The sequence below is a fragment of the Phalacrocorax aristotelis genome, chromosome 1 (assembly GCF_949628215.1).
Source record: "Phalacrocorax aristotelis chromosome 1, bGulAri2.1, whole genome shotgun sequence".
Lineage (NCBI taxonomy): Eukaryota > Metazoa > Chordata > Aves > Suliformes > Phalacrocoracidae > Phalacrocorax > Phalacrocorax aristotelis.
In genome coordinates, this window is record NC_134276.1 from 22,829,815 (window position 1) to 22,856,388 (window position 26,574).

A 26,574-nucleotide genomic window follows, 5' to 3' on the forward strand; every position below is an offset into this window, starting at 1 on the left:
AGATGGCCTTCATCGCTGTGAGGGCTGTGTGTCCTGGAGTGGGGCGCTGGGTGGGGAAGGTGCGGCTGCTCCTGAGGGGCAGGGAGCTGTTGGGGGGGAGACAAGCCCCGCGGCGGCAACCCCAGTGCTGCCTCCGCACCCAGGCGGCTTCCGCGGCGGCACCGAGACTGGGGATGTTTGGAGGGAGGGAGGGAGGGAAAGGAAAGGGAGGGGAGGGGAGGGGAGGGGAGGGCAGCGCCGGTCAGCGGGAGGAAACACCCCCTCCCCTCTTGCGAACCCCAGGTAGGGGCTGCTGATTGACAGCTCTCCCCGCCCCCCGGCGTTTTCATTGGATGCTTTTGACGCCGATCAGCAATGCGTGAGGAGAAACACTGTCTTCCATTGGCGAGCCTTGACCCGCCCCTCTTGGCACGGGCCAAAAGGGAGGCGGAGGGGGCGGGGCTGGTAGCTGAAGGGGTGGGGCGGCGGTGGGGGGCGCGGAGGCTGAGCCCGCGAAGGCGGTCGGCGACGGCGGCTGTGAGCGGTCGAGCGGCGGCGGCGGCGGTGGTGGTGCGGGATGGGACGGAGCGCGGCGCAAGGTGGGTGCGGGGCCGTGCTCCCGCCTCCCTCAGCCCGCGGCGGCGGCGCTTGGGGGGTCTGTTATCCGACCCCCCACCCTCGGGAGCCCGGCGGCCGCCGGGGGGGACGTTGAGGGGAAGCAGCCGCTTTTTAACGGTCTCCCTCCGCCCGCCCTCCCGCAGGGATAATCCCGCCGCTGCCCCGCGGGAGCCCCCTCAACGCGGTGGCGGCGTCTTTTTCCTCGTGGCCGCGATGAGGGCACCGGCGGGTCGCGCCGGGGCCGCCCGCCCTCCCCCGGCCCGGCGGGGCTGCCCCGTCCCAGGGCCCTCCCGCCTCAGCCCGCGGGGGAGGCTTTGTTTGCAGCCCTCCCGCCGGTCCCGGCCCCTCGCCGCTCCCCGGCCCCCTCTTGGTCTCGGGTGAGGGATGCGGAGCACCCCCCTGGTGGGGTCGGGGAAGAGGCCCCCGGAGTTGCGGTTCTCGGGGCTGGGCGCCGTGTTCCCCGCACCCCGGTCGGTCCGGGGGCCTCTTTCTCACTCGTGTTTCCCTCACGAGCGGTCCCCGCACCAGCGCCGCGGCGTGACACCGGCAAGGTTCTTCTGATGCTCAGCGGTCTTCAAGTACTTAAAAATAATCGTCTTTGGCTTTGAAGGGAACCGGGAGTTCTTGACAGCTCAGGAACTTTCGACACAACACCTCCCCCTCCCCTTTTTTTTTTCTACTCGTGTTTTTTGCAGATTGTTTTTTCCACTTAAGAAATAAGTAAATGTGTCGCTGAGAAGAGCTGGGAGTCTGGGTGAGCGCAGGCATGTGAAGACAGGGATGTATTGCAACTAACGCTATCCAAAAAGGAGTTAAGAAATGCTTTATTTATTCTTCTCCTTTCCGATACAGTTCAGTAATCGCTGCAGATAACTAATGGGAGGAGGGCTGATAGCTTTAGATTGAGGAACAATCTGTGAAGTGGGGCCAGTCCTTGAGTGATGGGTTATTGGATGCAGTTGTGAGATTCCTTGACAGAAAAATACTTCAAAGCACAAATGGTTTAGTTTGTGCGCTATTTGTGCAGGAGTAGGAAAAAGCTGTCTAGCTGTGATTCTTTGTTCCTCTTTTGTAAGCTACAGGGAGTAAGGGGAAACTATTCCTATTAGAAGAAGATGGCAAATTATGAAAGTGGCCAGGAACTTCAAGAGACTTGAAATCTGAGGATGAGAAGGAGGAGGTTGTTTTGCCTTGTGGATTATGCGAGGCTGGTCTGCGTTCTTTTTCCTTTTTAAAGCTTTACTTAGGGAATCAAAAAGTATTACATTTATGAGACAGATTGTTGTTTTGACTTTGATACAATATTTTCCGTAGTGGTTAATAGTGTGTGTGCTTGAAGAAGGGAATGAAGTAATGGAATAAGGCTGCAGTTCTTATTATCCAGCATGCTCTTGCACGCGACAGCGATCTGTAGCTCAGATGCTAAGTCGTGTGGCCTCTAATAGATGGAGGTCGACATGATATGGAATAATTATGTAGACTAATGCCCAAGTTGGAAACCTCTTAAAGTTACAAGTTACAGTGCTTGCAGACTTAAAGATTCAAGACTAAACCCCATATTTGAGCTGTGGAACTGAGCTTTGTTAGGTGTTTCATTCCATTACAGCTTGCTTTTGCCTTTAAATTCTTATCAGAAGAAAAACACCAGGATGGAAGGACAGTTATCTGCCTATGCTAAAGTAAAGACCCTAAGTCATTCTTACTCAGTAAGTCCTTTAAGAAGGATGTTTTATCTGTAGCTCTTCAGTTGAGACCAGGATGAGACTATGTTCCATTTGAGAAATGCGGAAGCTTGATTTATTTCCAGCTGAATTTTGGGCATGAGTTGTGCAAAGCAAACTTTTCTTATTGCTTGCTGGTGGATTAGTTTTGTGTTTGTATTGCTAGCGGCAGTGTGAATGTAGCTATTAGGCAGTGAACACAGAGGTTTTGTTGTACATGAAATAGTATATAATTGAGCCAGTCCTCTTTCTTCTCCTTTTCCACGGCTATTTTCTTCAAATAAAGAAAAAATAGAAAACTTTTTTTCAATCAGATAGATATTGAAACAATAGCCTTGATTATACACCATAGTTGCAGAAATTGTATGGTCTTTGCTAGTAATAAAAGATTACTTTATATCTCAAATAGAATTGCTTGTGCTTTAAAAAAGGGCTTTCATAGCAGGAATAAGTTATTGAGGCCTCATGTTTGATTTATATGGTATAACAAATATGACATTTCATAGTTAATAGCAGCATAAACTGCTTTGCTTTTCAGCCTTGTCTGTACAACATGCCTCAAAGGATTATGATTTTAGGAGTAGTAATATAAACTTCTAACAGACCAGCTGCTCTTTGGTGTGACTACTTTAGCCAGGTTTATTTACTTTATTCTTCAGTGAGAAGGTTCATGCCATATATTTCTCTGAACCAATGACAACTGTGTTGGCGGGCGTTATTCCTGAATGGAGGGAAAAGGAAGAAAAGCCATTGTGTGACAGATGATAGGAGTATTATTTCAAAGTTTCTTATATACAGTGATGAGCAGGACAGGATTTCTGAAAACCAAATGAAACTAAAGCAGATACTTCAAAGAATTCCAGAAGAGCTGATGCTAGGTAGGTCTTTAAGTCACTATACCAGTGTCACCTGGACAGCGAATTAGCTTTCCTGCCTTTGCAAGTACTCCCTTTTTGATTAAACTTCCTGCATAGGCACTTGCATATTGGTGCACTTTGTAGTAACTGGAGTGGAAAGGAACCTTCAGAGAACTGCATGGAGGACTTGTGATGTAAAAGGATAGAGATCTGCAATTAAATTTTTGTTCTTTCAAGCCCTCCCATAGCACTGTCTTCCAGAGCTCTCTTGACTGCTTTTCGTTAGGAATGAGCAAGAGCTGTTGCAATTAATTGTGGTCTGCTGTGGCAGGCCTGTCTTTAGTTGGCATGTACTTGATATGGTTTTGTAACTGAGCTTGAATGTGATACAGGTTGTATAATACCAGCACTTTTGGGCCTTTTTATTCACAGGTGATGTAGTGGTGTCTTCCTGATTCATGTGTGGCTCCAATTAAAATTTTTGGACTTCTTGTGGTCATTACTTGGACTTCCTTTTATTTTTGCTTGCGTAGGATATTGAGCTACCAGCTGTGTATCAGGTGAATTGCACTACTAGCACAAGTTGCTAACCAGGCTATGTGTCCAGTGGGTTATGATACTAACTTCTGTTAATTCTGTTAATTACCTCAATAGCAGAAAGGTATTAATTTACAGTATTGATGGGGAGAAGTTGTTTCTATTAGGCTCGTTTCTTAGTTCTGTGATCTTAAAGCCATTCAGAATGTGAAGATCATCAGTAGGATCAGATTACAAATATGTGTCTGAGTGTTATATACAACTGTATGTTGTCTTCAGAAGCTTCCTTGTGCAAGGAATACTATGGGTCATGGATTGTAACTGCTTGTTCTCTTGAAAGATAGAGGTAGATCGTGAGTGTTAACTTCCCCATATGGAAGACTCACATAGAGAATGCCTGTAATGTAAGAAAATCAGTGACTTGACTGAGAATGAAATTCAGCATTTTGAGCCTTAGCTCTCTAGCAGAGCTGCTGTAGTGCTTACATTCTCTCCTGAGAACTTAGTCTGCCTTTAGAGGTAGTAGTGAAAATAACCTGAATTTACACCAGATTTATGTGTTCAACTTTAACCTGTGAGTGCTTTCCTTCACACTTACTGTTAGAGCTAACTGTTCAGAAGACAGCCTGTTGTAAAAGCTGTTGAAATTTACACTGTGGTGTTTTTTAACTGGAAAAGCATCACTGTTTTTCACCCCTCTCTTGAAAACTGGGATAACTGAGGTATTTTTAGCTGCTCATAGATGTAGTTTCTTCTTCCTCTGCCAAAAGGGGAAACAAAACATTTGGGAAGAAATCAAGAAATTTGTATGTAGAAACAGCTGGAGATCAAAATGGAAAAATTTATGCTCATTTAGGCTGTAAACTAGGAGCTTATCGTGTTTGATTTCTTTATTTTTGGCAGGTGAGATTGCTGGAGAATTTTTGTTAAAGGCTTGTTAATACGGTAAGCATTTGTTGGATTTGTTTTTTTATTTTTTTAAAAAAACGCAAATATGTATGTGTTAGGGATTTTTACATGTTCTGATTTTAAGCACAGTGCAAATTAGTTTTTCCTTTCACATACTGAAATATGTTTTCTGGGTCTAGAATCAATCTGTTTGGGATTTTTTTTTGGTAGACCTTTCCATTTAGCAGAATTTTAGTTACTCTTTTTCAAGATTATTGGAGCTCCTTGTTGGTTACAGATATAATCTCTTTATTGTTACAGAGATTTGGTAGCCAAATACAGAAATAGGGGACAATATATGTTTCTATTAAGCATAGAACATCTTTATGCCAAATGTATTTAATATTTTATTTTTGAATATTTGTTATACTTGTGCCACTTGAAGGCACACTTCAACTGAGTTAATAATCTTTTGTATTTTAAAAAATATATTTTAAAAACAGAAATTGAATGTTATTCAAGTTGAACTTGATGGATGTTTGTATGTTTTAAACACATATGTCAGTCTAAAACAAAAACAGTAGAGGAAAATTGTTTCCCATAATTTGTGTACTATCAGAGTACTTATACTATCAAACCTACTTAATGTGTAGGTTTTCTTCTAAACATTCATAATTTGAAGCCTCCTTGCAAGAGTGTTTTGGTAAGAAGTACTGGAAAGAACTGACACAGACCACTAAGTGCTGAGTTAGAGAATTGGCTAAGCATTAGTGAACTTAATAACATACCTAAAGTAAGTGTCTTGGCCATGGTTGGCATTCAGGTATTTTTGCTTTAGTTTTTGAATTAATCTTGCATTTTGTAGATACTTAGCTTTTTTAATAGTCTTCAGAATATGCTGTGACCTCTGAAATGCTGGTAAGTGACATAGATGAAGTATGTATAATATCGGTAGTAATTTGAATCTGTTCAGAGTTCATATTTTACTGTCATCATAATTGATACAAATAGAAGTAGCCTGTGCTAAGGCAGTTGTAACTTCCATTAATCTGTCAAAACCAGAATTTTAGGTTAACTTAAATGTATTTTTCTTCAGGACAAGAAAAAATAAGTTTTTCAAATGTTGTGCACAGAATTACAGCCTGGCTTGTTTTCTCTCTAGTTCCATAAATCAAAACTCTATTTCCTGTTTCTTTGGCACAGCCTTTATTGCACATCCATGTGTGGAAATCTGCCTGATACAGAAACTATAGAATAATTTCTTGTGGTAAAACTCACAAGCATTGTTCATTTACACAGCAGTACACACAGATAAATTTACATCAATCAAACTTTTATCACCATTAAGTTCAAATGAGATAGACTTTTTAGAGGCTGATGCAGTGGCTATGTTTCTTCCTGTGCTGGTATAAAAGCATAGTTAATGTTTGTTTGGTTGTTGTAACTATGCATTAATGTGCTTTTGGGCAGTTCTTTGGTATCTGAATATGCACTTGCTTTAGAGTTTTGTATATATTATGGTGATTCTCAGGTCCTCTGTCAGCCTTGTGTGGCTTGCTGATGGAACTTCAAAACTGGGAAGGAAAGTTTAAATTATAAGTAGTGAAAATGCTGTGTAGTGCATGATGTAAATGAAATTGGGTGAAGAATGCTGGAATGCTGGAATACTTTGCTGTCATTCAGCCTTTTCTAACTTTTTTTCTTTGATATTTTCTCGAAATTGGCTCCTTCAGTCTTTCTAAGGTAATGCTGCCATGTTTTCAGGTGCCTGGCTTGTCTATGAGCACACGTAACTATTTTATGTATATTTAAGGTATTTGTTGAACAGTTAAATATCAAAACAGGGAGCTGCTTGGACTGGGGCTGTGCTAGTAAGGTGTAGAGGCTACCGCATCTTGTTGAGCTGAAGTGCTCTCTTTGGATGGCAACACTGAGTGCTGCATGCTGCATTTTCCTGTTGGGTTCCCTGAGTGGAAGCCCTAATTTTTTTTAGGGGCATGTCTTAGTGCTGGACACTGTACTGTCTTACCATTAATATGCTAGAGATTCCTCATTCAGGAAACACTTGCCTGTCCTTGCTAGGAATGGGGGTGATGTTACATTTTTCTTGGAATGCTGTAATTTCCTACTTCTGCTCATATTTGTCTACGTTCTTTGTTAGTGTCTTGCCCTTTAGGTTGCTGGGTAATTAATTGGATCTTAGCATACAGTAGTATTCTGGATTAGTGTGCTTTCTTCATGATTTACGAAGCCTGTTAAATGTTCTTAATGTATTGGTAGATTATGAAGACAGAGGTCATTGATGGAATAAAATACACCAATTGGTTTTGGGCTCTACAGTACAAGAGGGATACAAGAATGTAAGAGTGCGTCCCAAGGAGGGCAACAAAGATGGTGAAAGGTGGACTAGAGGGTGTGACTTACGAGGAGCGGCTGAAGATACTGGGTTTGTTCAGCTTGGAGAAAAGGGTACTGAGGGGTGACCTCATCTCTGTCAACAACTTCCTCATGAGGGGGAGCCGAAAGGGAGGTGCTGATCTCTCCTCGCTGATGTCCGGCGGTGGGGCACGAGGGATGGACTTAAAGCCGCCTCAGGGGAAGTTCAGATTGGGTATTAGGCAAAAGTTCTTCAGTAAGGGTGGTGGTCAAGCCCTGGAATGAGCTTAGTAGGGAAGTGTTTGTGGCCCCAAGCCAGGTGGGGTTCAAGAAGTGTTTGGGCAATGCTCTTGGGTATCTGGTTTAACTTTCAGGCTGCCCTGTGTGGAGTCAGGAGTTGGACCTGATAATCCTCATGGGTCCCTTCCAACTCAGGATATTCTATGATAACATAAAAGCTATAATGCAATAGTATTTTAGAGGCCTTGGAGGACTTGATTTTCACTGACTGTTTAGAAGATAGCATGTGCAAAAATATTTCCTTTTATTGTTGATATATTTGTAGAACAAAAAGTGACCAAAGCACCTCATCAGTGAAGACTGAAAGGCATGTATAATCTCATAAAAAATGTTTTATTCAAGTCTAGTTGCCAGTGCAAAGAGTATGTAATATTAAAGCTGTGTGTAAAAGATGTAAGTTGGGAATTACTGGAGCTCTGCCATATTTATAGGTGGAGAACACTACATAAAACGTGACACCAGGACTTCCTTCCATGGAGTGGTTAACCAGTTATCTGCTTGTCACTTGCTGCAGAGTGAGATACCATTGACAGGGCTGTGAGTAGAGACTGGGGTTCAGATTGAATCTGGGGGTCAAATTTCTTCCCGTGCTGTTGACTTTAACGGCCAGCTGAGTGAGTATTCCCTTGTCTGAGGGTTTGTAGTTAATGTATGCAGTCATAGCTGATGTATGCAGCTGTTGCCCTCACCTTCTCCAGTGTTTTTTTTCTTGCAGCCTAGCACTGCTGTTCTTGTTGCAATGCCTTCCTTTGAAGGATAGAAAGGGCTAACCTGCCTTTTCTGTTTTATGCTTCTGATGTCTTGTAAGGCAAGGACAATGGTGTGTTTTGGGTCACTGGTGTGCACCTGAGCAGAGAGGCCTGTCAGAGCAAGTAAGCAGTATATAACCCTTGGATCCATAATGCACTTCATAAAAAAAAAAAAAGCTCGGTAAAGGTCTAAACAGATTCTCTTCTGCACTCCTGTGTCTTGGAAAATTAAATGGCATTAGGACATGTACTTTCCTCATAGCCAGTGACCTTCGTTCTTCAGCTGATGGATCCCAGGTTTCTTGTGCATCTTCATAATGGCAACCACTTTGCTCGTAATGAGTAATGGTTGGAGAGCTTGCATATGTACTGGGTGACAGGTATAATATATCAAAACATGTTAACAGTATTCCAGTGAATGTTGGAATTGATTTCTTGATGTTTGTTTTGAAATCCTGTAAGCAGAAAAGGTCAGTATTCCATGATGCTTTGGAAAATAATTCATTTGCTGCGGACTTGGTTTTGTCCTAACAGAGCAATAGGCAGCTGTGGAGAATAGTGTGCTGTAAGACAAGCTTATTTTATTCTGAAACTTAAAACAGCCTTTGGAAATGCTTCTTTGAGAAGCTCTTCTGCCTCATTACATGTGAAAGAAGAAATGAGGAGTTTGAACTTCTGAATTGAAAGGGGGGCTGTAGTGAAAATGTGGCTTTTTAGTTTCTTTATCTACAGCAGTTAGAGATTGCTGTTGAGTTTTCTACAGAAAGCTGAAATTCTCTGGAACTCATATCAGCACAGTAGAGTTATTTCCTGGGAAAGTACTGTTTTTCTTTTTAAAGCTTGGCTGCTGAGTTGAATGCTTAAACAGCTGCAAACATGGAGGAGATAACACATCACTTCAAATGAAGCCTACATTTGGTTTTATGCTGAATTTGAAGACACTGTACATGTATTGCTGTTTTTTTTGCACACAGTTTGAATATTGAAATTCCTTCTAACCTCTGCATGCCAGCTGAGGAGCTGGAGTGGGCCTGCAGTTAACTCTGAGTCATGTTTAAAGAGGATGTCTTGGTATAGTTATACAAGTGCTTTGGTTACAGTGTCAGGTTATCTAACTCTGTAGTAGAAGGGTATTTTCCAGGCTATGCTAGACAAGCAGATGTGCAAGCCATGTGCTTTCTATCCACCATTCTTTTTGCAGAAAGAACCAGGAACTAGCATTTCAGCAGCTTCATTTTTTTCTAGATGGAGGGCATCCTGTCTCCTTGAGCTCCATCAGCATGCTTCTCTTGAAGCTCACCATTCTTCAAATCACACAGGTCTTGTACATCTTCACTGTAGCAATCACTTTATATTTATAGCAGGTAAAGCGTTGGAGAGCTTGCGCATGGCAAGTGTGAAATACCTGAATGTTGAAGGGATGAGGTACAAATACCTTCAAGAGGAGTGTCTGAGAATGCTCTGGGGTTCAGTCTTCCAGCCCTCAAATGAAATGTAGCTATTGGAACATTTGCCTCTGTCATCAAACACCACTCATACTCTTGTAGACTATCTTGAAATTCCAAGCATCCTTTGATTCAGGGTGGGTAATTCTATGCAAGTGTATAGATAAGATTAGGAGCAACACCTGGTTATAGCTCAAGCTAATAATGCTATAAAGGCAGACCTTCGTGTCCAGTTGCTGAATTTCTGTGTTGGATTTGCACTGCTAATGTCAGGAAAAGCTTCCATGTTGGCAGACTAATAAGTAGTTGGATTTTTAATCTTAAGCATTTTTCTTAGCCTGAAATAGCTGCATCTGAAATATTACTGTAAGATCGTTGGGATTCTGACCTTATTTTTCTAAAATATTTGGTCTTCTGCTGGAGAAGATATGTGCTTTGCAATAATGTTATCCCGGTTGCTGTACTAACAATTCTGAGGGCCTATAAGCTTGCATGGATCTGTGGCTTCCTGTCATGTAGGAGATTATATTCTTCTTGGTCACTCAGCTGGCTGAACTGTTGTCTGACTAGTTGGCTTGATGTTGGAGCAGGTTTAGCAGCCTTCAGAAATTTCTGTATCTTGGAGAGTGATGGCATGGTTATGTTCAATGGGATTTCTAACTCTATTTGCAATAACTGCTGGGAAGCAGTAATTAAAATTCCATGACTGGGCAAAATTCCAGAATTTTTGTTCTCTTAGATGCTTCAAGCTGACTAAATACTTGACATCACTTAGTAAATTGGTCCAGTTACTATTTCTGTGAGTTATTAATTGCCATCTAGTAAAATGAATGAAGGACTAAGTCAAACATTGTAGCAGATCAAACCCTTGTCTTAAAAGGGTGACTTTCTGAAATGTACAGAAATAGTAGTCTTATGCCGTATATAGTCCAGTTTGCATGTTTCTGTTACCAGTTCTCTTAATCTGAGACTATTGAGGAAGCAATGAAATAACCACCTTTAGTGGGCAGGTAGTATTTTTTGTGCCTGTGATAACAGCAGCTGAAATCCCAAACCTATCTCCTCTCCCTCTCCTACATTTTAAGATGAAGCTGTTTGTTCTTTGTTTTGTGCTACTTCCCCATTTGGATTTTCTGTTCCGCTTCCTCCTCCTGCAAACTCTCTTCTATCCATTTCTTCTGAAGTTGTCTTCTGCTTTCCTTTCTAATTCTCTTTTATATCCTAGGATTCCCCATAAGAAAGAAATGTGTTGTGATGAACTTCTGCTTCGTGTCATTTCTGGTAAAACCCACAGATGCCTTTCTTTTAGAGAGTGAAATGCTTGGAGATGTAAAAAAAACCCAAACAACCAAAACCCAGCAAACCACAACAAAAACCCTCCCCACTGCCACATTCATCCCCAAAGAAACTTAAAATGGAGGGAAGTAGATGCAAGACATGAAACGTAAACCCTTCTTCCTTCAACTGAGTGAACTGCCTACTATCAGATTTCTTTAAACCACAGAATGTTATTTTTGGCAGAACATCAGAAAGAGTATTCTTTCTTTTAAACAGTTGTTGTTTGGAAAACAAGCATATGTCTGGCATCATCATGGATTTCTAAAAGAGGAAAAAATGATTTTATTTTCAAAACATGTAGTAAAACTGTATTTTCAGCAGAATCAAATGTTAGATTTGTTGGGAAGCTTAAATTTAGTGGTGTGTCCTTAGAGTTGGTTGTCAAGGTTGAAACAACAAGCACAGTTAGCCCTTAAGCTGCTAAATGCTAATCATAGCTTGGCAAGAGTTTTCCTCAGCCTAGTTACTGGGCTCCAGAGGAGGACTCAGGCAGCCTGTAAGTTTTTGAAGTTTTTCAAAGCTAAACTTAAATGTTGATGTTCAGATATAAATAAATAAGGCTTCATTTTACGCTTATGGTAACTGTGATGTTAACTGTAAAACCCAGGGCTATAAACGAGTAGTTTGAGTGTCCCCAGTCTTGTTCATCTTGGTAGAATTGCAGCCTTTGAATATGAAGCATTAGAAAATATATTGAAGTAAGCTATGTGAACCTAAGGGATGACAGGCTAAACAGTGAACAGCTTTGATTTGTTGGTCAAAGATAACTTCCTTTATGCCTCATTACAAAACAATAAATACGGGACAGAACAGTCCCAGATAGCTGAAGAAGTTTGTCTAGGTTCATTCAGTTACAGGGATGGGATAAGAATAGAGAAAAATCATGTGGTTTAGCACTGAGTGGGAAACATTTGAGAGATTTAACTGTGAGGGTAGCAAGTGTGGGTGTTGAATCTAGAGGAATAAAACCCATGAATTTAATTAAGGGTATTGATAGCTATTGTATTTTCTGAGATGTTCAACCTGATATTTTAGAATGAAAATATATGGAGGAAACCTTGAAACAAAAGCTTGTTTGAAATACGAAGCTTGAAGGACAAGTGTTCTTTTGTCAGAAGTGTATTTTTGAGTCTTCTAAATCCACTTTGAACAAATACTAAAATAACTATACTGTGGGAAAGATAAGACTGTAGAAATAATTAAATTCTACTGTGGATTAGTTAATTTGCATGATACTACTGGCCTTCTGTAAAATATGCCTTCATGCCTTTTTGCTCATTTCTGCAGGTGTATAATGAAGTGTTGATCCTCTTCTAGTTCAAAGCATGCAGGACTTGCTGATTTAAAAAAAATTCTTATTGGCTCTTAAAAGAATAGACTTGGCCAAAGTGGGGAACCTTCAGTCTTATGTTCTTCTGTAGGCTGAAACAACTTTTGGTGATTCTGAGTAGAAAAGAATGTGACCTATGGAACAGCTGGCCCATAAAGATACAGTAACTGCAGGTACCCTGTCCTCCCCTTCCCCCTCAGACAAAGAATGTTAGCTGTTTGTGTAAGATTGGGATTTACAGCAGTTTTATGCAGCAACAGATACTGATACTCTAAAGGCTTAGGAGGAAGTGGTTTTCCTTATTAATGAGTAGTCTCTGCCAGATAGATTCTTGGTAGCCAAGAGGCTTTATAAATTGCTCAACTGATCTAGTAATAGTTTTTACCTACTCTTTATTTTTAATACCTTCTGTTCCTAATGCACAGATACATTGCTTTATGGCTGCTTGTGCTTGGGGATGAAAATTATTTACTGTTGATAGCATAATATCACTTCCAGCTATTAAATCAGTTTTCTCCTGTTATGCAGAGAGAGACGGCAAAGAATGTAAGTTGCAAAGGGGCGTGAAATCTGAAAACATGCCTCTTGTGTGTTCTCATGTGCTTTTGTTTGAATTCTGGCTAATCCTTTTTATTTTGCTTATTTCTTCAGAAGTGCATCTGGTACAAGATTTAATGTTAAACTTTCTTCTCATAAGTCTGTTTACTATTTAATAAACTAGGATCTTTAGATTAGAAATGTAGAAATAGGGAAATACTTTTCTGTATTGTAACTGTACAAGAACTAGGAAAGTTTAGTCTTAGTTTAGGCCTAGTTAGTTGTATCTTAATTTACTGGCTTGGTTTAAAAAAGTTACATAATCCCTTTAGAGGGAAAGGAGGGTTGTGCTAGGGAGGAGGGGTCTTGTGTTTCTGGGAATAGGTATTGTGTGTGTTCCCATTGCCAGTGCAGTATCGCTCTGTGTAATAGTCTGTTTGGGTTTAAGTCTCCCAAGAACAAGTCCTACCTTTTTTTGAGCAAGCTCATTTCTCAAAGAGCTGGAAATTGGTAGGGGACTAAAGAGTTCTGCTGATACATGAAATCCCATTGACCTTTTGTCCAAAATTTTATGTGATACTGTGGTACATCTTGGTATTAATCAATTGATGTTGCCTGTTACTAGTTGTTAATTACTTGAATAAAAGCAGAGAAAGAGTGACTGACTTGAAGTGATGAGATGCAGGGAGTCTGATGGAGAAGGGGTTTTGAGACTAAAATTCCACTTAATTGTACAATCCAAACGAATATTTTTTTGCACAAAGCCAGTGATCTATTTGCCTGCAAAGCACAGTAAAGCAGCACCAGTGGAGGATTGGTGTGCTGGTTCGTGGTCAGACTTCTTATTCTACTTCTGGTGTCTTTGCTTTATGTTTAGGGGAGGACAACAGGATTTTTGTAGCAGTAAGGTTATATCTAGAAAGCTGTCTTGATCCAAGTTGTAAAATCTTAAACCTGAGTCTTTCAGTGGGCCATATGAGGGCAAAGATCATCGTGTGGGTACTGGTTATTGTTACTGTGAGTTTTTATTGGGAAAATGCCCTTTCCCCACAACTGCCTACTTGGTCCTGATGATTGATCATTTGTTTATTTTTTGAGCACTTGAACATGGGTTTGTCCTAATAATAGCTTCAGTTGTCCACTTCAAAGTTGCAAGATTCCCTTTTGTAGTAGTAGTTTTGGTGCAGAACATTGTTATTTACGTGTTAACCTGGCAATAGGCTACTCCTAAGTAAACGCCTTTCTCAAGGGAAGGGCATTTCTATACTATTGCCATGCTTGAAAATGAGGTAGGTGGAAGGTTTTGTTCCCTTTGGTTTTCTTCCATGTATGCCAGCAGCATGGTTAAATCTCATTTTCAGGAAGCCTTGACTTAAAAAAGGAAAGAAAAGGGGGGAGGAACTCCCCAAACCATAAAACCAAGGATATTGTTAGTTGAGTAGTGAAATTTAGGCACATTTAAATGCCACTTTTACGCTTCCATGGTGTGAATGTCCCAAATATGTAAGGGTAACAAAGGTAAATCTTAGAGTATCGGCAATTTTGAGAACTGAGCTTGGATCTTCCATGTGTATCAAAAGAGGACAGAAAATAATTAATGAAACCTGGTTTGAAATTTTTGGTTTTTCTAAAGTAGACCTGCATGGCAGGACTAAAATTGGTGAGACAGGAAGTGTGTTGCTAGTAGTTTACAGAAATGCCAGTTTACTGCTGGTTAATGGAAAATAGTTACTTCTGCAGCCAGTAAGTTGAAAACATAGGATCCTAAGTGTTTGGGACAATAACATCTTCAAAAAAAAGTGGTATTCCTATGGTAATCTGCAACAAGAGTTGTTAAAATTAGAAAACCAGCATGTATCTAAAAGAATGTTACTAAAAAACTAGAAAGCCACTACTGTGCTAAAAGAAAAATTGTATTATTTGGGATCAGGTGACATTAAGTGGTTCCTCATAAAGGGGGCTTTAAAAAAAAACCAAAGCAAATCACCCAAATACCCCAACAACCTCCCTGGCAAAAAAAAAAACCAACCCCAAAACCAAACCACTGCCATACCAAACCCCGAAACACCCACCCCCCCCCCCCAACAACCCTGCCCAAAACCCAGAAAACACCCAAACAAGGTTCCATGCCTTCTTGGATGATCTGTTTTTAGTTCATTGTACTGATGTATAGTTTGCCAGGAGTTTTGTAACCTTTAATAATATGAGTGGTCAGATCTGATGATTGTAGTGCTTACGCCACGTTGTGGTCACAGAGGTCACCTATGAAAAGCTACATGAGCATTTGAAACCAAGGTCTCTTGTGGTGGAAGAGTCAAGATTTGCCAAGGTATTGAGTTCTCAGTCTGGGGTAGCTTTACTTGCTAGCTTCCACACACCTACAGTGCGTGTGCTTGTGTAAGCTTAACATGCTGAATGTTAGCAGTTCTCAAACTTTTAATTGACCCTCCCTTTTTGGTCATGGTTTGTTCCTCTGCTGCTCTTTTGCCAGCACCAAGCAGCTGTTAAATGAAGAGGGAAAGAGGAAGCAATGAGTCACAGCTGTGTGGCTCTGGTCCCATCCTCTGCGAAGTAGAACCCCAAAGCATTGTGTGGTTTCTGCTTTCCTATATGGAGGTTGGAAGAGGTGGATTTGAAGCTGTGCCAGCTTCCCTGCTGTCCCTTCTCTCTTCCTTTCCCAGAGCAGAGTGGTCAGTCATGACCAAAATGCCTGGTTTCTTCCACTCCCAAGTGTAAGTTGCACATTGCTTTGGAGCTGTCAGCTGCTGCCTGGGCAAGCACGATATTGCCTTGGGACATTGCATACTTCCTTTCCTGGGGTACATTCTGTGCTTCCATGCTCGTCTACACAGTGTTAAAGAGAACGGCTTTTGCTCTTTGAATGGGGAAAAAAGAAACCCCCAGCCCCTACTGTGGATTTCTTGGTGGCCTGTGGATTTCAGCAAGCAGCTGCCTCTGTCTCAAAACATTTAAGGTTTGTTTTTTCCAAAGTCAAGATATTTTGCCTCTGTGATGTAAATATGCATTTCATTCTTGAAAATAATCTGTATTTGTAGTTTTCAAAATCTTCAGTCGAGGAAGGCAAAGGGAGCAGGACTTGAGAGTGTAGTTGAAATGGATATTTAATGGTTGATGGAAGACTGAGGAAGGGACACAGGCAAGAAACTGAGGGAGAATAGGATGGCATACCAGCAATCACATTATTATGAACTGTTGAGAGATCTGAGATATGTATATACATACATTATTGTCTAAGAAAACATAGATTTCTTAATACATACTTGGTTATTAGATTAAGATTTTTGTAATTGTTTCAGAATTTCTTAATGGAAATTACTGATGTAAGATGCTGCATTTGTGGCAGCTGATTGTCCTGTTCCACCCCTGCCCGCACAAAAATACTAAACATGGCTGTGAAAATGATATTGAAGTAATATGAAGAACAGGATTTACTGAATTTTTGAGAGTATTTGGTGGGAGCAGGCAAATCTGATCTCTTGAGTTAGTATCAACTGCTTTGTGTTGAGTCTGATGATAAAGCAATAGATGACACGAATGGGTTATGTGATTAGGGTAATGAAGTTCATAGTTTTCCTTACCCATATTAAACAGTGTGAAGCTGAAGTAGTTTTAAAATTCCCTTTTATGAGAACAGGTCTTAATTAAAACCATAAAAATCTCATGGTAACAGCAGGCATGATGGCTTTAAGCCACTTCAACCTTCTTTCAGAAAGAAAAAGTGGACTTTATTTCACATACTTCTGTGATTTCTGTGATTTGTTTGATCTTCCTAAACTGCTAAGCTCCTCTGCATTGAACGAGATTTGAGGTCACAGATCCATGCAAAACTGCTTTAGTGTAACTGGCTTATAAGTAAAAATGTTAATAATGAAAAAGACCAAAATGAAACAAACAAAACCACCTGTCTCATCTGGCCCTTTGTGGGGGGGGAAAAACCTTGAGATATTGGGATAAACTTGAACCATGCAGTTAATACTAGAGTATGCTAACCTCTTTCAAGAATAGCTTTCCAGCTGGGGTGTAAAATGGAATAATTAAATACATAAGTTGTCACCTGTTCAAAGTGCTTTCATTTCTCTCCCTCCCTTCTCACCCTTCTTATTTGTTTACATCATAGTGTCCTTAATTGAACCCCATAGGTCAGCTGTAAGGAGTCACTAACTGTTTAATTCCATTGAGCTTCAATTTTATAAATAGTGGCTCTTCAATGATTAATCTGCATGATACCTACATCTGTCTAGAACCAATTGAAATGGCTTTTGAGACTTGCAAAATGGGGAAAAACCACACTTTTCACAGATATCTTCCAGGCTGTGTCCTACTGAACCTTTATAAAGGTTTTGTCCGTATACATACATAGATATATGTATCTATAGATGTATCTATAGATATGACAGGCTTTATAAATAGAACTAAACTGCCATAGTTTATATCTACATGCATACCTAAGTGTGTACATATGAGAGAACTGTTTGTAAGAATAGAATATTTAAGTTGGAAGGAACCAGCAATGATGATCTGGTCCAACTGCTTCAGGGCAGACTGAAAGTTAAAGCATGTTATTGTCCAAATGCCTCTTAAACTGACAGGCTTGGGGCACCAACCACCTCTCTAGGAAGCCTGTTCCAGTGTTTGACCATCCTCTTGGAAAAGAAATGCTTCCTAATGTCCAGTCTGAACCTCCCCTGGAGCAACCTTGAACCATTCCCACACCTCCTATCACTGGATACCAGCGACAAGATATCGGCACCTCCCTCTCCATTTTGCCTCCTCAGGAAGCTGTAGAGGGCAATGAGGCCACTCCTCAGCCTCCTTTTCTCCAAACCAGCTTTTCTCCAAACTCCAAGCTTTGTTGCCCTTCTCTGGACGCATTCAAGGACATTCGCATGCTTCTGAAATTGTGGGGCCCAGAACTGCACACAGTACTCAAGGTGAGGCCACACCAGCGCTGAATACAGTGGGATAATCACCTCTTTTGACTGGCTGGTTATGCTGTGTTTGATGCACTCCAGGATGCGGTTTGGCCTCTTGGCTGCCAGGACACACTGCTGATTCATACTGAGCCTGCTGTCATCCAGCACCCCAAGATCCCTTTCTGCAGGGCTGCTCTCCAGCCACTCCTCTCCCAATTTGTACTTGTGCCTGGCATTAGTCTGTCCGAGGTGCAGAATCTGGCACTTGGACTTGCTACATTCATCCCATTGAACAGGTCTGACCCTAGAACTGAACCCTGAGGAACACTGCTGCTGACCTGTCACCAGCCAGATGTAGCCCCATTCACTACCACCATTTGAGCTCTGCCCTTTACCCAGTGCACTGTGAACCTGCTCATCCCACAGCTGGACAACTTGTCTAGAAGGATGCTGTGAGGGACAGTGTCAAAAGCTTTACTAAAATCCAGAAAAACTACATCTACCACCTTCCATTCATCCACTAGGCAGGTGACCTTATCATAAAAGGATATCAAATTAGTTAAACAGGACTTTCCCTTTGTAAACCCATGTTGGCTGTGCCTGATGATTGCGTTATTCTTTAAATGCCTTTCAACAGCACCCAGTGTAATGTTCTCCATATTTTCCCCCGGAACTGAGGTTAGACAAACAGGTCTGTAGTTCCCTGGGTCTTCCCTCTTGTTCTTCTTGTAAATTGGAATAACATTGGCTAGCTCCCAGTCAGTGGGGACCTCCTCAGACTCCTGAGACTGTTGGGAGATGATCGAGAAGAGTCTTGCCATAACATCTGCTAGCTCCTTCAGTACTCTGGGATAAATCCCATGAGGCTGCATGGACTGTGAATGTTCACCTGATCCCTTACAATTTCAGTGTCCACAAATGGAAGGTTGCTGTTCCTGCACTTGTGGTCCTCTTGGGACTGGGCAGCTTAAGGACTATCAGTATTTTTAAGTACTGAGGCAAAAAAAAAAAAAAAGTATTGGGTGCCTCTGCTTTTTCTTCATCCATATTAGTCAGATGGCCATCTTCAACAAGTATTGGTCCAATGTTTTCTTTAGACCTCCTCTTGTTATTAACATACTTAAAAAAGCCTTTTAAGGAATCATAGAGCAGTTTGCAGTGGAAGCAAGCTTCATATCTCAGATGGGGTTTTGAACAAAGGATGTGGCCCCTGAAGAGAATGTAATTACAGGGAAGGTGCGATTTTTTTTTTTGTGAGCCCAGGTCTATACCACAAAGCATCGTTCTGTCTGCTAGGGTGAAGGGTATGTCTCCTTTTCTCCAAATGTTGAATATAAACACTCTTCTGTTTTTCCGTTTCTCTTTCACTTCCAAGCTATAGGGGAATTAGCCACAGAGTGATGTGAGTGGTTACTTTCAGCTAGATCCACATGTAAAAATACATCTTGCCCCTGGATGGGGTAGGCTAGGGAGACCAGCTATTCTCTTGATCCAGCCTGTGATCATCTGCATAATTCTGATTCCATGGAACTGAAGCTGGCTGTCAGCTGTGGCAGTGCTAAGTAAGATACCATTAAGTATGACCTTGCTGCTGCCTCCTTCCCTGTTGCATTTTTTAATAGATATGATTTTTTCCCTTTTTAAAAATTACATTAGTTCTTAATTTGCCTTTTTTCTTAGGAATTCTGAAGCCTACTAAATTTCATTTATCAGTCTTAGTAGTTAGTTGTCTCATTTTAGTGGTATATATGTGTACGTGTGATATTTTTGATTAATACTTTTCAGTGGGGTTCTGTGTCCTGTGGTGATTCATGCTTTTCTTATTCTGCCACTTCTCTCTAACGTTATGAAACAGTAGAGTACAGACTGCATGAGTACTATTTATGGAGAGTTTGAACTAAAGAAAATCTCAAGTTTTGTTCAGGGCAGGATAAAGTCCACTATTTCCTTTGAATGTTGACTGTTAGCTATCTGACAATACTTTAGTATTTTTCGTGTCACCATGTCCACTTTTTTTTAGTGAAGCATTTAACTTGAAAGCCTGTACCTCTGTCTTCCATCATTTGGCCTTGGACTAATCCCTTTAATGAGCCCACTAGTTTTCTTTCTTCCGGGGTACTTGTACAAAGCGTCTGTCTAGATGTTCATGCTTTGTAGCAGTATCTGCTTAACCACAGGAAATGAGGTTGAATGCTCCAGAAAGCAGAATTTAAGGGACTTTTTTATTTTAAGGAGCACGTTCTTAAATCCGATTAGCTGACAAACTGCGCTATATAAAGCGTGTCCCCCCCCCCGCCCCCGCCTGGGTGGGCAACAACTGAAATAAATGACAGAGGCTCTATCTGCTGAGGAAGGCCCATTTTTAGTACTGTAACTCAAGCAGATCTCTACTTGGATGTAAAGTAAAGCATTCCCTTATGTAAAGCATTAGGGTGACATCTCTGGGCACTGGGAGTAGAGCTAGGAGGGAGGTCTTTGCTTTTCTGTAAAGATGTATGCACCAGACTTCTGGAGAAGAGCACAGGGCTATGCTGGGAGAAGGAGCAGGCTGATAGTACAGAAGAGTTGTATAGTGAGATTAGGATTGCTACCTGTGAAGATTTAGGGATGGTAGATGCTGCCAGCAAACATTTTCAAGTGTTTGAAAACATTTTAATACTGATATCCAGCTGAGACTTGTTCCTTCTCAGAAGTATTAGAGTTATTTCTTTGTCAGTGATGGGAGAATCTTTTTATTTTAGATGAACAATGAGAAAGTGAAAGAGCTATTTCCTGCCTGTTATGGTTGGTACTAGTCATTTGTGGTATAGCCTTATCTTTACACTTGGCTTTATTTGCAGTAAAGAATCAGTGCTGACCATTAAGGAAGAGAGTGTTGTCCTGGGCAAGCCTCTTCCCATTGAGGTACCAGAGATATCTGGGGGCTGGTCAGTGCTAGTATGGTGCTTATCAGCCAAGAAAGTCTGACAAATCAGTGCTGGTACTGGCTGGCTCGTAGGCTTGATGGGCTGCCTTTTGTATATTGCAAAATCTCTGAAGATCAAGTGTTTAACTTCAGATAAATTCCACAAGATGTTTAGGATTTTGCCAGCCTCCAGTTTAGATAGATCTACTCTGTGCAATACTGAAGGACTGCTATACTCAGTCAAGCAGTGCATGTTTGCACCATAATCCAGTGAGTGAAAACAAGTAAGAGAGATACCAGCTACTCCACAGCAGGTTGGACGTTTACACTTTGTAAAAAAAAAAAAAAAAAATCTGTAAAAAGTCTGCCTGTGCTTTAAAGAAAACCTCTAGAGCTTGAACTTGTTTGGGAGGAATTGGTGGCAGAGGATACACTGTGTGCTGTGTCCAAGTCTGACCATCAAAGTGGTTCTCGTAAAGGTATGGAGTAGGAAATTGTCCCTTGAAGGCTTGGCAGAGGGTAGGCGGCTCTCCTCATTCTAAGGGCAGTGTATGTCCTAACTAAGTCTGGATGTCTGTGGAGGGTCAGAGTTTGGGCTGGACAATAGCAATTGAATCTTAAATTAAAGACTGCCTGGAAAACATGAGCTGCTGTGTCTTCCTTTATGCTGCTCCTGTTATGTGCCCAAGTTTGGCTGGGATCTGGATCAAGCCTAGTTTAAAGGTAAACTTCTAGTTGTCTTCATCAGTTTCATGAAAGCTGGTTAGGATGGGCCACCAAGAGGCCCCTTGGTTCTAAGTAACTGGTTGTATGGCTCTTTCAGAGAAAAGCCTCCCATTCCACTGTTAGAAGTACTTCAGACCAAGTGGGACTTATGGTGTGAATTTGGGATTGTCCTGTGCAGGGAAAGGAGTTGGACTTGATGATCCTTGTGGGTCCCTTCCAACTCAAGACATTCTATTATTCTATGATTCTAACCACTAATGGATGCATGGTTCTGCTCTTTGACTCTAGAAGTTGTCTGGGTTTTCCAAATGTCTGCTGTAGAGTTACAGTGGTTTCCAAGATTTAATTTAATTCTTTTAAGATCGAATACACCCAGGAAGTTAACAAGGCAAATGGTATTGAAGACTTAAAGCACTTCCTTTTTTGTGGGTATGCATTGATAGAAGTTACTTTGTGATTAAAACTACAGTAGTAAGCTTTGGATCTCCATATATGAAACCATGTTTTAGAACCCCTCCCCCCACCCCAGAAAGCAGACTTTAAAATAAAAGTTTTTTTCACCATTTTGATGGTGACCTAGCATTTGGATACTTTTAATCCTCAATCTGTATAAAAGTTGTTTTGCATTAAATCCTTTATGGGTTTTTTCCCTGTGGATTTCTGAAGTAATCCTCTGTGTGCCATATAGCTTGTTCTTCAAATTGCTTGCATACGATCTCCTCATTTCTAGGAGTCCTGTTCAGAAAGTTTTAAAATGTTGATTTTAAACAAAATTCAGCTGGATATACTTTTCTAACCAGAAGTGATATACATTCTGCATCTCTAAAATCTTGTCCTGTTGAAACTGTTCAGGACTTTCTGTAATTTAGTCAGTGAGTATGTGTCAAATGGGACACTTGGCAGAGGAGTCAGTGATGTACTTGGTAATGAGTAAGAATCTTTTTATAATAGCTTTCATTGGGATTTCTTTCCTCATGAAGATTTTATGGGAAAGAAAAAATCCATTCAAAAGGTAGTGTGTATATTCAGTTATGCCAGTATATAGATATTGCTGGACTGTTAATGGTGTACTGAAATATATTCCTTTCTATATCTCACGTTGCATGCACCTGCAGTATTTTTTTCACCTTAAACATAGAATGTATAGTGAGAGAGTCTAGCGTTTCTTCTCTGGCTTATCCTGGGTCTTTTTAAATATTACTGTAAAAAAAAAAAAAAAATCTGATTTAGAAAAGGATATAGAACTGCTTGACAGTGGCCATGTCTTGATGCGTTTCTTTAGCCACAGAAGGATTTATACTAACCCCTAGAATATATGTCAGGATAGTTGATCTCATTTCACCATGAAGACTGTGCAAGAGTCTCATCCTCACCCTTTGTGCAGTAATTCTCAGCTTCTTTTCCATCCCTGTATAGGTCACACATATTGCTGACCTTAGTGGAGGTCATCCTTTCATCTCAGTTATCATGTTCATGCAGTGCAGCACTACAGACGTATGGATGTAACCGATGGAAGTGGTGACCTGCAGCGTGTGGGCAGGAATGAGTAGCTAATGTGGGGAACTGAGAGCCTCATAAGGTGCCTTTGCTGCTGAGGCTAATGTAATGTGTAAATACATCCTTGACCACCCTGGTAGTAGTGGAAGGTTTGAGTTCTATATCAAGTTCCAGTCACCTTGTACTAGGCTTTTGCTTTATGACATCTATTTTGTAGGGTTTTTCAGTCTAGTGGTAATTGCTCTAAAGCAGATTTGCTGTTTCTTGAACCGCAGGTATACCTGAATAAATCAATGCTGGTTCAAATCACTTAAGTTAATCCTGTCTGACATAATTTTAGTGAAGATTGTGAAGCTGCATTTGGAAGGCACCTTCTTCCCCATAAAGTACACCTATCCTAGTGATAAGATAGGGGGACCTCTGTGAATTAGCTATATGTACCTGAGCTTTTTATAATGTGTAACTTCAGAGCAGTTCCTTCTGTAAGCGCACAAACACTTAAGTGAGGACCAAGATCTTGGCCAACTGGTAGATCTTGGTAGCAAGCTAACTAGAGGGCAATATTATGTTTGGAATACATGGCCACTGCAACAACACTTACTAGACTTGAAGTGGGGGCACCATGGTGTTAAAGCTCTAATATTTTGTGGTAGGATGAAGGAAACTTAGAGTGGTGACAGTGAACATAATCACAGAATCAATAAGGTTGAAAAAGACCCTTAAGATCATCGAGTCCAACTGCTAACCTGTCACTGCCAAGTCCACCACTAAACCATGTTCTCAAGCACCACATCTACCCTTCTTTTAAATACCTCTAGGGATGGAGACTCAACCACTTCCCTGGTCAGCCTGTTCTAATATTTAACAACCCTTTCTGTGAAGAAGCTTTTTCTAATGTCCAACCTAAACTTCCCCTGATGCAGCTTGAGGCCGTTTCCTCTTGTCCTATTACTTGTTACTAGGGAGAAGAGTCCAACCCCTACCTCGCTACAACCTCCTTTCAGGTAGCTGTAGAGAGGGATAAGGTCTCCCCTCAGCCTTCTCTTCTCCAGACTAAGCAACCCCAGCTCCCTCAGCAGTTCCTCAGAAGACTTGTTCTCTAGACCCTTCACCAACTTCGTTGCCCTTCGGACATGCTCCAGCACCTCGGTGTCCTTGTAGTGAGGGGCCCAAAACTGAACGCAGACTCAAGGTGTAGCCTCACCAGTGCTGAGTACAGGGGCACTATCACCTCCCTGCTCCTGCTAGCCACACTATTCCTGATAGAAGCCAGGATGCCACTGGCCTTCTTGGCTGCCTGAGCACACTGCTGGCTCACGTTTAGCCATCTGTCAACCAACACCCCCAGGTCATCTTCCTCCAGACAGCTCTCCAGCCACTCTTCCCCAAGCCTGTAGGGCTGCATGGGGTTGTTGTGACCCAAGTGCAGGACCCAGCACTTGGCCTTCTTGAATCTCATTACCGTTGGCTCCGGCCCAACGATCCAGCCTGTCCAGGTCCCTCTGTAGGGCCTTCCTGCCCTCCAGGAGATGGACACTTCTACCTAGCTTGGTGTCATCTGCAAATTTACTGAGGGTGCGCTCAGTCCCCTCATCCAGATCATCAATGAAGATATTGAACAGGACCACCCCAACACTGAGCCCTGGGGAACACCACTTGTGACTGGCTGCCAACTGGATTTGACTCCATTCACCACCACTCTCTGGGCTCGGCCATGTAGCCAGTCTTTATCCTAGTGCAGAGAGCACTTGTCCAAGCCATGAGCATCCAGCTTCTCCAGGAGAATGCTGTGGGACACAGTGTCAAAGGCCTTACTAAAGTCCAGGTAGGCAATATCCACAGTCTTCCCTTCATCCACTAAGCGAGTCACCTTCCCATAGAAGGAGACCAGGTTAGTGAGGCATGACCTCCCTTTCATAAACCCATGTTGGCTGAGCCTGATCCCCTGGTTGTCCTGCATGTGCTGCGTAATGGCATTCAAGATGATCTGCTTCATGACCTTTCCCGGCACCGAGGTCAGGCTGACAGGCCTGTAGTTCCCCAGATCCTCCTCCCGACTCTTCTTGTAGAGGGGTGGCACATTCGCTAGTTTCCAGTCATCTGGGACCTCCCTGGTTGACCATGACTGCTGATAAATGGAGAGTGGCTTGGTGAGCTCTGCCAGCTCTCTCAGTATCCTTGGGTGGATCCCATCTGGCCCCATGGACTTGTGAACATCCAGGTAAGAAGCAGGTCGGTGACTGCTGCCTCTTCAACAACTGGGACTTCATTCGGCAGACTATTTCCATCTCCCAGCACAGGGGCCTAACAACCCTGAAGATGACCAGTCTGACTATTAAAGACTGAGGCAAAGAAAGCCTTAAGTACCTCAGCCCTCTCCTCATCTTTGGTGGCAAAGTTACCTTCTGCATCCAACAAAGGAGGGAGGTTCTCCCTGGCCCTCCTTGTCACTGATATATTTATAAAAACATTTTTTGTTATCTTTAATGGCAGCGGCCAGGTTAAGTTCCAGCTGGGCCTTTGCCTTTCTAATCTTTTCTCTGCATAACCTCACAACATCCTTCTTGTCCTCCTGAGTCACCTGCCCCTTCCTCCAAAGGCAGTAAGCTCTCCTTAGGAGGTGTTGTCTAGGGTACTGGTGTCTTGCCTTTGAGAAATCTGTGTGTGGTGACTCTAGGAGTGTTTTGCTCTTCTAGATGCTTTGGCTTTGTAATAAATCCTATTTTATAAATGTGTACTTGAAATAGAGAAGTTTTTTTCCTCTCATATAGATTTTTATTGTCTAAAAGGTCTAATCAAGTTCCATCAAGGAATACGTAGCAGCAGTCTTTAAAAATATGGCTGTATTGTATTTTATATTAGTCTCTTATGATCAAACAGTCTATTATAGAGATAATCTTTCTACAGTTCTTGAAGAAAGGGCAGCTGTGTCTTAACCACAAAAACTTAATTTATAAAACTTAGTGTATGACTAAATGCTCATCTCTAGGTCAGAATATTCTCTTGCTGCTAGGATCTGTACTATTTTCATAGAAACAGCTCAATACTTAACTTTTGCAAGAGGTTCTCATTGCCTTTTTTATTTTGTTTTGTTTTAGTGGGTTTGTGTTTAGTAATATTTAATTTACTGTGAACTGTCTCAGAGGGACTCAAAGCTGGCGTTTTATTATGCTTCTTTATAGGCCATTATCTCACGTTTTTCCATCCCCACTGTCTTTAAGTGGGTAAATGTTACCTTCTCTGCAGATATTTCCAGTTAAAGTACACTGATTATAAAATAACACAAGCTATTTTCTTATCTTGAAAAAAATCTGGGCTGTAACATGAAATAATGATTAGCTTCAAACAGTTAGAAGTTATGTCTAGGTTCTACTCGTGCATGTTTTAGTAATTTTTTTAACTGATGGCTGAACCTGATTTTTTAATGCATATCTTTAATTATTTTATTATTGAAAAGCTAAGGTGAAATTTGTTTTTGTTTGCAGAGAAAGCGACCTGAGTGTGCTAGCAAGTTACAGAACAGCCAGTTATCTTCTCGAACTTGTAAACGGAAAGGATCTTCTCTACTCCACTTTTTTTAAATGGTAAGTTGTTCAAGGGAGCTCTTACTGACTGTACCTTGTAGCTTATTTTGCTTTTGTGTGAATCAGTTACAAATAGCTTTGAAAACTGTTGTAAGTCCTTAAACTGAAGACCAGTGATGAAGTTTGGAAACTGTCCAGAAGGTTTTGAGTTAGCATTGGGAAGGATGTTTATATCTTTGTGATGTTGAAGATAAGCTGTGTTAGGCCCTGAAACAAATGTCAAACCCACTGCTAGCCCAGGAGACTAGTATTG

At 41.5% G+C, this 26,574-nt stretch overlaps 1 protein-coding gene across 4 annotated transcripts in view; it reads left to right on the top strand.

Moving 5' to 3' along the window:
• Positions 1–471: 471 nt before the first annotated feature.
• The window catches only part of WASF3 (WASP family member 3), a 76,826-nt gene continuing 50,723 nt past the window's right edge, over positions 472–26,574 (top strand). Inside the window, exons 1-3 of one of the 4 annotated variants that reach the window (XM_075084038.1) lie at positions 475–578; positions 4,616–4,657; positions 26,223–26,321. The gene's annotated coding sequence lies outside the window, so the exon portion shown is untranslated. Of the gene's footprint in view, positions 579–4,615; positions 4,658–26,222; positions 26,322–26,574 lie in introns of all 4 variants that reach the window. The other 3 variants (XM_075084055.1, XM_075084046.1, XM_075084064.1) reach the window with 3 other exon arrangements.